At 41.1% G+C, this 15,000-nt stretch overlaps 1 protein-coding gene and 1 long non-coding RNA gene across 2 annotated transcripts in view; one reads left to right on the top strand and one right to left on the bottom strand.

Moving 5' to 3' along the window:
- LOC116669971 (uncharacterized) overlaps window positions 1–8,807 on the bottom strand; it is a 16,573-nt gene extending 7,766 nt beyond the window's left edge. Inside the window, exon 1 of the long non-coding RNA XR_004326918.1 lies at window positions 8,716–8,807. This is a non-coding gene — a long non-coding RNA (uncharacterized LOC116669971). The remainder of the gene's footprint in view (window positions 1–8,715) is intronic.
- The window catches only part of gpr68 (G protein-coupled receptor 68), a 25,423-nt gene that overhangs the window by 2,138 nt on the left and 8,285 nt on the right, over window positions 1–15,000 (top strand). The gene's annotated exons all lie outside the window — the stretch shown is intronic.

The raw sequence follows: 15,000 nt of genomic DNA on the forward strand, positions 1-15,000 counted from the left end.
TTTTTTTTTTTTTAAACAGCCTAAATCTGTTCTTGTACGCTGTACTGACATAACTGGAGGAACCGCAGCATTGCCTAAGCACTTCCGTAAACTACAAAGCATTAGCCTTTACATAACTGCATACAGAGTTACAGCAAAGAGAGAAAATGAATACAAGATTCGGACCCAAAACACTGAGATACCACACAAGACCCAGGGTAACAATTTAAAGGTGTTTCAATAAAAGTCAGTACTTAAGAGAGCTCAAGGACAGCAGAGACAGGGCTGGATAACTCCAGGGCTGGACCGAGGCTCCAGGCGGGCAGGCAGGGGGGAATCCAAAATGTCTCTGTGTAGAATCGTAGCGTGGAGGTGGCAAAGTCAGAGCGGTGAGGAGCAGGCAGAGCAGCAGATAACGGCAGGGAATGCAGCAGGTCTCAACTGGGGTCTGAACAGTGGAACAGGTTATCAAACAGGAAACTAGACACAAATAAAGCATACTGAGCCGAGTTACCACACTGGTGGATGTAAAGATCTGGTGCAGATGGTGGGCTCTGGCCTTGTGCATGTAGCCTACTGCAGAGGTGAATCATGGAATAGACCGCACCTGTGCAGGTAGAAAGGATCTAACAGCCACGCCCTTTGATCTACGTCCAGGTAGAGTTGTAAAAAAACAGACAGAAACACAAGGGAAAGGGGAGAGAACACGCATACAGGACGGGGAAGAACAACTTCCCTGTGACAAAGACTTTGCATATACTAATTAGAGAACTCAAAGTATAGCTAGATAAAAGAAATAGGAAATATAGGCAATGATATTATATCGATATATTGCTCAGCTCTACCTGTTTGTAATTTCAGGGGCTTGACATACAGAATTCAGGTCAGGTAATAGTGCTGAATGCGTAAATCCCTGTTAATCCCGATGTCCAGTGGATTTTGAAGGTCTCTACAAGAACCCTTAATAATGGCCTTTGAGAGGCTTTGAAGTCCTTGAGCCACCGTAGTCCTGGTGGAGGCTGAGACCTCCCTGAGGCTGAGGGAGAATTCCCTGAGTCAAGGCCTTCTGGGGGTTCTCTCAAGGACCCCTGAGAGTCCCTAGAAAAAATCCTGGCTACCGTAGGCTCCTGACACTTTTCCGTGGAAATTTCTTGTGGAGGTCTCAAGGGTCCACACAGGTGTTCCAGGGCCCCTCGGCAAAACCACCTTGTGGCCCTCTGTGACCTCTGCTAGATGTTCTAGGGGAACTAGCGGCTCTGATATTATGTTTTTTTCTCATTGACAAAGGGAATGGGTCTTGTAGGTTTCCTCTAAGGATCAGGAACAGTCTTGAGGACCTGTTAGACATATGTCGGAGCCACATTGGCCCTCACCAGGCCCTGGACCCCACTCCTTTAGGCCCCACTCACCTTGTTGCCCTGGTGGACATACCCAGGGTCCTTAAGTGTATTCCATGGTCCCTACAATGACACTTAATGGTATATTACCTCAACTAGGCCCAAAAGGAAGCCCTGGTTCCTGCTAGATGCCTCCTGGGATCCTCTCAATGCCCCAGAGTAGAATGACAGAAATCCCTTGTGGACTCCTGAGACCTCCATCACGGCCACCATTGGTCCTTCTCTGCTTCTTCCCAAAGTCCACTATCATCTCTTCAGTCTTGCTGAAGTTCAGAACTAGGTTGGGTCAGGTCCTCTACTTCCTTTAGAAAGGCCTTGTCATTGTTAGTATCCATCTAGCAGAATTCAGGGCTTAGTTGTGTCTTCTTATTTCATAACATAAGGAACACTTCCAAGTCGTCAAGATTTAAATACCATGACATGATTTGACAGACTATTATTTTTAGTTCATTATTGCAGTGCTTACACTCAATAGTGTACATAATCTCATATTATTTAATATGCAGTGTAACTACCATATGGTGCCCTGGGTGTGGATGAAGTTTGAGGACATGAGATATTCAGAATGGTTCTCAAGTTATTTAGAGATCATTTTTCGTGTTTATCCTATCACTCTCTGTATCTTTCTTTCTATTTCATAAATGTATTGTTCATAGTCTCCAGGTGAAAGAGAGCGAGCAATTATGTCTCTGACTAATCGCTGGAGAATACCTTATTATCTGGCTAATCTCTGGAGAATACTTTATTATCTGGCTAATCTGTGAAGAATACCTTATTATCTGGCTAATCTTACTTTAAGAAGAATACCTTATTCTATATGAGTGTTAACTGGTAGCCGTTCCTTTTAGGTGGGTGATCTCTAATTACGCAACTGTGGATTTCTCATCTATGAAGCTTAAAAAACAAATTTAGCCCCCATGACCCTAGCAAAAATGCCGGCTAGCTTTGTGAGAGCCCCAACCCAAAATGGCAATAATTACCCATGTTGGAAATGATCTATTCAACGGTTTGGCCTGCTATGCTGCACAGTACATGGTTTCTGGGACTCTTTTACATTAAGGAATTTATAGTGGAGGTTGTTTTGATGATTTTACCTATTTTTGACCTTTACATCCAAGATGTCTACTGATTTTTAGCTCAGAAAAGTCAATTTTTGTTGTCATAGAGTCGTCATTTGAGTCTATAATGAAGGCTCTGCTCGTGCTTATGCACAAACTGAAGTAGTCTACAATACATCTCCCGCTTGATGACAATTAGTTTGATCTTCATGTGGAAAGGACAAACTATATTATGTACTGCCAGCTTATTACAACTTGCTAGAGCATTCCTCTCCCATTGGTCATGGCTGCGAACTCATGAAGTGCAAACCAGTGCGGACAAGTGCGTCACACACTTCCTCTTTGCCCCAGCAACTCACAATTTACAACTGTTCAAATGAGAGTAGTAGCAATGATGAGAGGTGTAAATGTTGAGATTCAACGGACATCAGATGAAAAGTTGTTGTCCATTTGTTAAACAACTAATCGCTGTAAAGTTGCAAATTCAGTTTAAATAACCTTGTTCTTCCATAAATTGGACAGTGATACATAAATGTATGTCATCATATTCCAATAAATACCTTTATCATTTAATTTAATTCATTTAGAATTTTTTTGGGTTGTCTCCAGTAATTATGTGACCATGGAGAGTAAAGGTTTGTTTTTCATCAACCACAAGAGTTGACCTTTGTGTGCTTGTTGTTTTACTGTTTATAACATGAGCAGAGCTTCCATGAAAGCCTAATATGCTCTATGAAGACTTAAAAAAACTGAACTGAAAATTTGAGGGTGAAAAATAGTGCAGTTGTCAGCCAAACCATTCAAAAGATTTCAAACATAGCCGAAAGTAGCCATTTTGGATTTGGGGCTCTCACAAAGGGGTCTCTACAGAGACGCCAAATCCACTGAGAAATTAACCTCTGCTCTCTCTGACCCAACTATTTGGGGTCCAGCAAAGAACCAGCAGCAGATCTAAATGTATTCCTGTTATAACGGAAGTATCTTGTTGCTCCTCCGTCACTCTGTAGGAAGCAGGCTCGTGTAAAGCTCATATCTTATTCATAATCAGCTGAATAGGTCTTTTATCCTCACTAGGAATTTACCACTAATAAGATTGTCTGTAATGCGAGGATACTAAGTGTCCACACCTTATCTCATCCACTGCTGCTTCTCACCGTCTAGACATGATCATTTTATAAACTATTAAAGTAGAAAGGTTTTTAGTCACGTACTGTATGTGGAGATACTGGGAAGCAGATGAAGCATATAAATAATGTATTTAGTTTTCTACTGTCTAAGGCATAAAGCCGTCCGGCTCAGCATATTGCATTGCAATATTGCTACGATAGTTTATTACTTTGAGCAAGGCTTGATAACCAAGCAGGAAGCTGCTCCGGTATTCCAGACATGCAGACCCCTCGAAAGTCCCAGGTTCACATTCACATATGTTCTGTGGTCATTTGAATAATAGTATTCCCCCCACTCCCACTATATTGCATTTCTTTTTTTTAAACTGATTAGTTTTGGCCTTTATAGGATAGTTGAAAACAGTGGGTGGGGGGGGGGGAATAACATGCAGCAAAGAACCGCGGATCGGACTAGAGCACTGGCCACTGCAGTAAGGACTGAGCCTCAGTTGAGCTACACGGGTTTCCCCGATACTGGCTTATATATAGCTACAGGTCAACACAAAGGTGTAAAGGAAAGTAGATAGAGAATTAGCTTCAAGTTAAAAAAAATTTAAAGTAAAAATGCTGAAATATAGATATACACTTTAAAAAAAAAAGGGATACAAAACTCCAAAACAGAAAGTCTGATTCAAAATAGTAACGATACTACCTTAAATGCAATGCTGGTTCTGGGCACGAGGACTACAAAGAAACACAACTACACACACAGACAACTACAAAAAAGGATGTCATTAAACGCGCACACACACATACACACCATCACTGCAAACAAGCACCCCTAAGTGTTACGCAATACTTATCTGCATGCAAGTGCACAGCAAACCAAAGGGCCAGCACGCCAAACAGTATAGCCTGGATCTTCTCTAAATAAGGCAGCACAGAGGCAGCATTAGCACCTTAAGGATCAACAATAACTAAAGTACTGTACAAATTGAAGTACACAGCACAACAACCAAAGTCAAAGCAAATGAAGGAGCCGTGGGCAACCAGATAGCTCAGTGGGTTGAGCAGGTGCCCATGTACAGATGCTTACTCCTCGACGCAGCGGGCCCGGGTTTGAATCCAGCCTGTGGCCCCTTTGCTTCATGTCAACCCCCCCCCCCCCCCCTTCCCCTTTACACATCTCTGTCTGCCTATCTAATCAAGGGAAAAAAAACTGAAGAAAAAGAAAAAAAAAAAGAAAAAAAAATGAAGGAGCCATAAAATAACACTAAAAAAATAAAATAATAAGAAAAGCACAAAAAGTAAAGTACAATATGCTATTAAAATGCTAAAAACCTCTAATAGCAACCAAAGGCCATTGAGAACAAATATGTCTTGAGATGTGTTTCATGTGTGATGCTTTCTCTTTTCCTTGTGCCAGTCAGAAGTCTTGCTGCAGCATTTCGCACCAGTTGCAAGCGAGACAAAGAAGTGAGAATGAGTGGCCAACACTTACTGTAGGTACAGTGAGTTGCAATAATCAAGCCTGGAGGTGATCAATGCAATAATGACAGTCTCCATATCAAGACAAGATGGCTTACAATTAGCAATATTCCGCTGAATTGATAAGTTTCTCAAAACAAAGTGATAAATCAAAGATGATTTCTGGCATGGCAGGTTAAGAGACAGCGGACCCAGGTGGCTAGCTATACTTGCTGTGGTGTTTAGGGGACCAACAAGAATCACCTGTTTTGGAGTCATTCAGTTTTTGGCCATCCAGAATTTCACATCCTGGAGGCAGTTAAGAATGCATGTAAAAGAGTTTGAATCCCCAGATTTAACGTCAAATAGATTTGTGTATCATCGGCATAACAGTGAAAGGAAACTTTGTGTTGGTGGAATATATAGCCCAAATGGAGCATATACTGAGCAAATAAAATAGGCCCTAAAATGGAACTCTGGGGTACTCCACAAGAAATAGGGGCTGTGAAGGAGTAGAGGCTGTCAATGTTAATAGAGAAATTCCTTTTGGCTAAATAGGAGGCAAACCACTTGATGCCTCAATGTTAACTTGGTCCTTAAGACGGTTTAATAAGATATTATGATTCACTGTATCAAATGCTACTGTGAGGTCTAATAAAATGAGGATGGCACATTTAACACAGTCTGAAGCCAGTAGCAGGTCATTTGAGATTTTAAGAAGGGCCGATTCTGTACTGTGACGAGCGCTGAACCCAGATTTGAATTGTCCACGATGTTGTTATTATCTAAATGAGACAATAACTGAGCATATACAAATTTCTCCAATAGTTTAGACAGGAAGGGAAGCTTGGAAATAAGATGGAAATTATTTAAATCTGATTTGTCAAGGTGTTTTTTTAATAAAACCTTTGTTGATGTCATCAATTCTTTTCACTTTTTCTGTTGCTGTTGCCATTTTGGAAGATGTAACTATTCCAATCCATTCTGCAACACTCTGACTAGTTGATTGTTTTTCCAAAATCAGAAATAGCCAGCGGTTTTGAATTGCTGAACAAATTGGATAATGGCCGGCTGATTCAGAGGTCTGAAACCAGGCTAGGTTGGGGTGTCAGTATAGGACCCATAGCAGATTTTTGCCCCACACTCCCAAAGTGTGTTAATCCCTTTGTGGCCTCAAGTATAACATTGTTTGTATACATTTAATCCATCAATTTGCATACAACTGAAGACTTCTAGGGCCCTATTTTAACAAAATAAGCGCACGGCCTGAAGCACATGGCGCAGGTGCGTTTAGGGCGTGTTCAAATGCAAAACTTTTGCTAGTTTGACAGCAGAAAAAAGGGTCTGTGCACCTGTGCAAAAGCCAAGGCACATTTTACTAATACGCTGTTAAAATAACAATGAAATTATGTGTTATTGACTGTAGACCAGGTTTTTGTTGGTCAGTGGCGCGGTCACTTTCAGCTGCCTCAAGATAGCAATACGCCAAGAATGCACCTGAACACACCTCCCTGTAAGACCAGCACGCCCATGGGCGCACAGACGGGTGCAGGTGCATTTGCTATTTGAACAATGTGGGCGCTGGACACAGGACAGTAACAGCGGCATCGGTCTTAGACTAGCAAAGACATTTGCATTGGGCTTTGCAATGCAAGATAGGGCCCTTAGTGTGTTTGATACATCTTTTAGTGGTCCTCCACCAAAAAAATGTAGTTTCCTTTATAGGGTGGAATTCTACACCAGAAATTAGCTATTTTTCATGCTGAATTTCACACTAGTTTGATGTCATAGTTGCTTGTGTCACAGAGTCTGCTCTTTTAAAATGCCACAAACACCCTCTGACTTTGTACATCCTTGTCTCAAAGAGGCAAACTGGGTCATTTAGAGTGACGGGTTCACCAGCCTTAGAGGCAGTCGTCTGGCAGCGATGGCCGAGCTGAGTGAGCACATTTATCAAACAGCAGAGTGAAGGGTGTGTTTGGAGCTTTGGATGAAAATATAACATGCATCAAATCCTGTTTCATGTCACATCTGAGGTCTCAGTGTATCAAGAGAAACAGAATTTCAGTTGATTTACCTTCAAAGTACGTCATGAGAAAGAAGATAACTTTTCATGACATGAATTGATTGGAGGACAATGTAATAGTGCCGGTGTGATTCAGATCTGATAAGTTGCTTTGTGATAAAGGAGCTGTCAGCTGTCTGACGCTGACATGGGTTAAGATGATGTTCATTTTAGATTGGGATCAGATTGTTTTGGGGAAAGTTGGTAGCCTGGAAATCCAGACCCAAATCCAAAAGATTAAGGGTCTGGCATTGCGTAATGAAAAGTCGCCCATCTCAAGGGGGCGGCACCAAGCGTCCATTTGAAAATCTAACTGCACGTAATTGGATAACACTACGACCAATCACAACAGCACACAGGGTGACGTATCCAGAGCCCCATATGCTTAGCTACCAGCGGAGCTAACTGGTAGATTAAACTGTCGCCTCTGGCCCGCCTATATCAGATACACCCATGTGATTGGTGCAGCTCGGCTACAAGGGCATAGTTAATGAGCAGCAGTACTCGATGCCAGAGTAACTCGCTGAGCAAATTCAAATTGTGCTTTTGTGAGAACTCTGGATTTCCAGGGTAGAAAGTTAGACATATATGGTTTGAATCTTTAAAAACATTATGAAAATGTTGCTGATGTCGACAGGAATTGTGATGAGAGTGCCAGTGACGATTTTAAATGCGTTAAGTAAGAATGCATCATCTCCATACGTGTGAATGCAGCGGGACATACCATTCCAGCTTCTTAAATGTAAATATGTTCTAGTGCCTTCACTTATCCGTGACAGTAAACTGAATATCTGTGAATTGCGGATAAAAAAAGATATTTAAGAACGTAATTTCGGGCTTTGAAAATATATTTAAATTTAGTCTGTTTTATAGACTAAATAACTAAACGATTAATCTAGAAAACAATCTACATACTAACCAACAATGAAAATAATCGTTGGTTGCAGCCCTACATGCGACACAGGTTTGATGAACAGTGTAGTGAGATGCTTTCTCAGTGTGTGGGCGATGAATCACATCTGTTGGCATTCTTGCCTTTATAACGTAAGAGACAAGAAACGTGGGTAGAGACCAAGGTAGATGACCTAGTTTACTAAGCCACAGGCAAACCACCATTTTAATTTCAGTTATTTAAATTTGTCTTTTCGGGCTTTCTGAAAGCTCCATCACCTGAGAGAGCCCAGAGATGCAGATGATGGACGTAATTTAAGGTCAACAATGAACCTCCAAGTTCAAATTGACTTGACTTTTCTAAACCAATGACTACCAATGACCAATGACTATTACTTTGGGCATCATGTGTGTGACAATGACTGTGATAGGCTAAAATATATCACATCAACTTCTAATGTCAGCATTTACCGACTGTAAGTGGTGTTCTAAGCTACCGTTACTGGATGATGAGGTTTGCATGAAGAAATTCAGTCTCCCTTGAACATGGTGTTTTAAGTTAAAGGTGCTGTAGGTCGGATTGCAAAGATCAAGGACTTAGCTAAAAGATTTGAACATCAACAACTTCTCAGTTCCTCCCCCCCTTTGTGCTAAAGCTCAAAACGGTCTTCTAAGATCTAAGGTGATTGGTGCATCTGAACAGGGAGATTTTTGCAAATCGCACTACAGGCTGTAGGTGGTGCTTCATCTACGGTAGTTCTACTGGGACATTGGGTCAGTTTAAGCAAATAAGACAGAAAGTTCCTTTTATAAATCTTACCTACTGCCCCTTTAAGAGAAGATAATTAACAACTTTGAGTGACAGAACTGCAGTGGTGGTTGGTGCATTGGCCAAAGTGACAAACATCGCAGTAGTTTACTATCTTTACTAGACGCTGAAGTCTTCCTCTTTTTTGTGCAGGGACTAGTTGTTGGTTTCTGTATTTCCTACCCGAGTGTGATGTTAATCAAATCGCCTCATTACAGAAAACTCCCAAGTCTAAAATCCTGACTGCATCTTATTTTAGGATAAGAATTTACAGAACCATCCTATTACCTTGGGATTACCCAAGTTTGGAATCGTAAATTAGGATTGCATAGACCAGTGGTTCTCAAACTTTTGCAGCTCAGGGGGTTGTGATAGTAGTCGGCGATGAAGTAATGCGTGGGTTAGAGGAATGGCTGTGGTAACAGCATATTCCCCGTAGCCGTGCCTGATTTACAATTTACTGCTGTTGCCACGGTTACCGCTGCCAGGGTCACTGATCACAGAGCAGCAGTGGCATTCCTGCTGCCCTAGGGAAATGAGTTAAGGTATCGATCACACTGCAATTTGTACATGTATTGATCCTGGTGTCTGGAGGATTGATTACATTTAAAGTTATCAAAGGGACTAGTTTAGTTGAGTTTCTTCGCCTGAGTCTCCGTCTGAGTTTGCCAGCTGTGTCGCTGCCTGGCATACTTTGTGTGTCTGCTTGGTGGCTTTTAAGGAAACCCATTGACAGAAAAAAAGGTAACAATCTGATGTTCGTAAGTTCTTAAATCACCTTTACCTAATTTAGGGATGGAGAAAATGCGTTTTAGTCATTGTTTAAATTATGAAGCCTGAGAAAAGTGTAAAATGACGTAGGCCTACATTGTTTAAGGTGTGCTCTGGGTAAGGACTGGAGTTTTGAAGCTAAGCTAAAGTTAATGTTTTGGTCTAAGGTTAGGCTGAAGTATGGGTTAGATTTGTGGATTGGATCGGAAAAGTTAGTAAAAAGTTATACACTTGTTCATTGGCAGTTACACCAATCAATCACCCTGATCTTCAGTTCAGCTGATCTGTTTTAGATGTTATACTTTTCTACAAAACACCGGAGCACTTATTGTTTGTATTTTTCCCAGGGTACCACAGAAACAGAAAAAACAGTTCAGGGATCTCCAGGACCCATTTAACCCATCATATAAGGGTTGTCATGGCAATATAATGGAAATATAATGGCAATTTGATGTGATTACACGATAAAATTGTTTTCAATTTACCTTTGAATATGTGTTTGCAGAAGAATAACCCGCCCACTCCTGTACACACACACTTGCACACACACACACAGGCACACACAGTTTAACCTCTTCTAAATAATCCAAATAAACTCATGTGATTGAATTACTTAATGAAATCCAGATCTCACAGCTGTACAGAGGGTCTGCTGGGAGTCAGAACAAAAGGCCATTAACCCTTCAGACCACTTGAAGGATGAATTTGTGGAAACTGTGTCTTACTGTAGATATTAATGAGCAATACTACAGTTATTTTGCCTTTATAACGTAGGAGATAGGACTGATTGTGGTTTCCTCTGGAACATCAACAGTATCTGTCTGTTATTACCTATTTAATTACAGTATACGCAGTGTCTCTTTACAGTGGGATGGATAGGTACAAAGACCCAGTCTCATCCTTTACATTCAGCTTGTTTTGTTGGGTCTGTTTGTACTGATGTCTTGGTCAGCTAACATGAAGGTTAATGTCTTCTACATACAAGATGGGTTTGCCTTATTGATGATTTATGTATTCTGTAGAGGTCATATTGGTCATATTGGAGTTACAATGTCACCCGTTTTTGACTTCTTAATAGTATTGGCGTCAATGTCCAAGTCATAATCATGACGGGAAAATTCTCATACATTCAACTGGGCACTCACCACTTATGGAAGTGTATGCTTTATGCCTTTTCTGTTCCTAAAAGCCAATTTCTACTTCTGTGTTAAATTGACGTAGTGGGTACGTACTGTACGTGGAGATACAGATACTTGTCATAGCCTGACGTGCAACTCTCAAAAAATGTAACTACACGTTGAGGCAAAAAAGATCGCAAAACTATGATTGGTCCACCCGCCCACGGCTTGGTAGTGTTGCATTTCATCCTACTCATTTTCTGGTTCTCCTTCTCCGTAAACAACATGAAATCAAGGAGAGGGTTAACTTTTTCTGCTACAGATATCCCACCGTGGTCAGAAAGCACAGGGGAGACACTTTGTTTCTCCATCTATGACTCTAGAGTTGGTACTTGCTCTGCAGCTAATCCCTGTCAACACACACGACACATGCCGGCCCTGCTATTCTCTTAAAGAGATTGACACAGACCACAACCCATCATCAAGTATAAACATCAGTCCACTTACATAGGCTACGGCGAAAGCTCCGCATGGATCCTCCGCAGAAGCATAAATCCCACTTCAGATTGCTGCCCCTGCTGTGTGGGCCTCCCCTGTAGACTTATTATAATTTGACACTGTAACATCAATCTACAGGACGGACATTACAGTGTTCACATTAGCAACAGTTCCTGGACTAAAGAGTTCATCTCAACGATCACATCTATAAGTGACTCAACATATCTTTATCTACAAAAGAGGAAATTTCACATTACTGTACATGTATAATTCTAATTTATTACATAACACAAGCCACCTGGCTGAATAAGGGTTAAAAGCATGGCTTAGCTTGACACTGCAGGAATGCTCAGTGCATCCAGCTGTGCCTCAGTCTGTCTGTGGTTTATTTAGGAAGACCAGAGAGAGTTGCACAGAAGGACAGAGCAAGTGAGAGAAGGAAAGATGATGCTTGTGGTTTAAGTGTGTTGTGTGAAAGTAGCTCTTAATGGTTTTATAGTGTGTTATTATGAAGCCATTTTCAAAATGTTGGGATGGCAAAGAAGTGTAGTGGAGGTTATATCCAGAAGAAGATTTACTCTCCATTGACTCTGTTAGACTGGGGTTCACAGAATACTGAATGTAGATGCTATTCATACATCCAACTCATTTTCACTGACAGTGGAAAACAGCTGAAACTAAAATGCTTACAGACACTACCGCTATTGAATGTCAGAGTCAGGGATATAAAGTACGAAGAACACGTTTTACAAATTGTCAAAATATGTTTCTACTCGACTATTCAAATGTTTTTTGATAAGAGACAGAACACAGAGGAGTCTATATTTCACATGAAATAGTAATAAAACAAAGAAAGCATAGCCTGACGTAACCTGATTGTGCAAGTGTTGATGCTTAAAGCTGTGAATACTTCAAAACAATGAACACATGATTGCACACATTTATGCTTGTAGACACGTGTCAGAAATTATTGATGTTCAAAAAAAGTTTGTGAAGCCAAAAAGGTATTTACACGGGGCCGGGTTGGTTCAGTGGGTAGAGCAGGTGCACTTGCCCGAGCATTATGCATGTCTTCCCCCTCCCTTTCTCACCTAGCTGTCCTATCAAATAAAGGTAGAAAAGCCCAAAAATAATCTTTAGAAAAAGGTATTTGTACATTGTATCATAGTTATTAAAGTCAACAACAGTGGGAGGAGAAATCAATAAATTGGAAAAGAATGAAAGCTTGTAAAAGAGCAATTTTTGATTTGTAAAAGCTAAGCAGAAGAGCAGGCATACAACATGTAGTTGTAATCCAACCTGCAGTTAGACAGTGGGGTTCGGATGAATGTTCTTCCTTAAGTCTGCCTGAGCAAGTTGTTTTTTGCACCACTACTCCGCTTCAGAGGTGAGAAATGCAGGTCGTAATGCAAGACAGATTCAGATTTAGTTGTATTGTAGTAATAATGGTCAATAATATGGTTGCACAAACTGCCCTACATCCAGTTTTGCACCAACCTGGACACCTAAAAAAACAACATAACAAATCAGGGCAGGGGGCCATGAATTTTGAGCACACCCACCTTTGAACTTGGCCTTTACTTTGACTACACATCTGTAAAGTTTCATGACTGACTGTTATCTTGCAGACAGACAGACAGACAGACAGACAGACAGACAGACATACAGATCTGGCAAAGTACTCAAAACCACCTCTGTATCACATTTATTCATGATGACACACGCACACACACACACACACAGACACACACACCTACGTTAACTTTTGCTGGTATATTATTCTAGAAATGCGTGGCCTCACATCATCAGCTCATTACTTATCCTTAGTCAACAGTTAATCATAGTTGTTAAGTAGAAGCTGTTAAGGGACATTTCTTGTGAAGTGGTCTGGCAGCATGTACCAGTAAATTCTGAACGTGTCTCCTCTTTCTGCCAGCCATGCTAATAAAACTACTTTCATGTTGACATGAGCAATTATCACTGGGAGGAACTCTCATTTCTCTTTCTTTTATAATTCAAGGCTTTTTTTTGGAGTTTCCCTTTGTTCTCAGTGAGGATGAATTGTTTCAAAATGTGATCTTTTAAAACCAGTGCCATTCACATTGTATCTCTGATTAATGGCTATTGAAATAATAATATGGTCTGGACAACATTTAGAAAATAAGGATGTCCTCTGTGTGTCTAATCAGGGACAGCATGAACTAAACATAACTGCCCTTGAACGTGATAATAGCATTACGTGCGTAGTATGTAAAATCCTAGATATGAATCACTGATATGATCACCATGAGAAAAACATACTGGACAGGATGTAGTTGTGGTTAACACAGGAAGCCGAGCTGTTTCTTCACTACAATTCCCTCTGTCTCAACCACACCAAGAACAGTTCAGACGAAGCTACAGTGATGTGAAAAAGTGTTTGCCCCCTTCCTCATTTCCTGTTCCTTTGCATGTTTGTCACACTTAAGTGTTTCGGAACATCAAACCAATTTGAACAATAGTCAAGGACAACACAAGTAAACACAAAATGCAATTGTAAATGAAGGTGTTTTATTAAAGGTGAAAAAAAATCCAAACCATCATGGCCTGTGTGAAAAAGTGATTCCCCCCTAAACCAAATAACTGGTTGGGCCCCTTAGCAGCAACAACATGAACCAAGCGTTTGCGATAACGTGCAATGAGGCTTTTACAGCGTCCTGGAGGAATTTTGGCCCATCATCTTTGCAGAATTGTCCTAATTCAGTTACATTAGAGGGTTTTCGAGTATGAACGGCCTTTTTAAGGTCATAACCAACATCTCAATAGGATTCAGGTCAGGACTGTGCTAGGCCACTCCAAAGTCTTCATTTTGTTTTCTTCAGCCATCGGTGGTGGACTTGTGGTGTGTTTAGGATCATTGTCCTGCTGCAGAACAAGTTTTGTTTCAGCTTGAGTACACAACAGATGGTCGGACATCTCCTTCAGGATCTCTGGTAGACAGCAGAATTCATAGTTCCTTTTATCACGGCAAGTCTTCCAGGCTGAAGCAGCAAAACAGCCCCCGACCATCACACTACCACACCATATTTTACTGTTGGTATAATGTTCTTTTTATGAAATGCAGTGTTCCTTCTACGCCAGATATACTTGGACACACACCTTCCAAGAGTTCATCGGTCCAAGAAGGTTGTCCCAAAAGTCTTGGGGATCTTCAAGTGGTGTTGTGGAGAAATTGAGACGAGCTTTGATGTCTTTTTGCTCAGCAGTGGTTTTCTCCTTGGAAATCTGCCAGCAGGCCATTTTTGCCCAGTCTTTTCCTGATGGTGGAGGCAGAACGTGACCTTAACTGAGGCAGGTGAGGCCTGCCGTTTTTTTGGACGTTTGTGGGGTTTTTGTGATTCTTGGATGAGTCGTCGCTGCGCTCTTGGGGTAATTTTGGGCGGCCGGCCACTCCTGGGAAGGTTCACCACTGTTCCATGTCTTCGCCATTTGTGGATAATGGCTCTCAACTGTGGTTGCTGGATTCCAAAGCTTTGGAAATGGCTTTATAACCCTTTCCAGACGATAGATCTCAATTACTTTCTTTCTCAATTGTTCCGATTTCTTTGGGTCTCGGCATGATGTGTAGCTTTTAAGGATCTTCTAGTGGACCTTACAGCAGCTCCTATTTAAGTGATGCCTTGAACAGGTGTGGCAATAATCAGGCCTGGGTGTGGCTAGAGAAATTGAACTCAGGGTGGACAACCACAGTTTTAGTATGTTTTAACAAGGGGGGCAATCACTTTTTCACACCGGGCCATGATGGTTTGGATTTTTTTCACCTTTAATAATAACACCTTATTTACAAATTGCATTTTGTGTTT

This window comes from Etheostoma spectabile, chromosome 20 (assembly GCF_008692095.1).
Source record: "Etheostoma spectabile isolate EspeVRDwgs_2016 chromosome 20, UIUC_Espe_1.0, whole genome shotgun sequence".
NCBI lineage: Eukaryota > Metazoa > Chordata > Actinopteri > Perciformes > Percidae > Etheostoma > Etheostoma spectabile.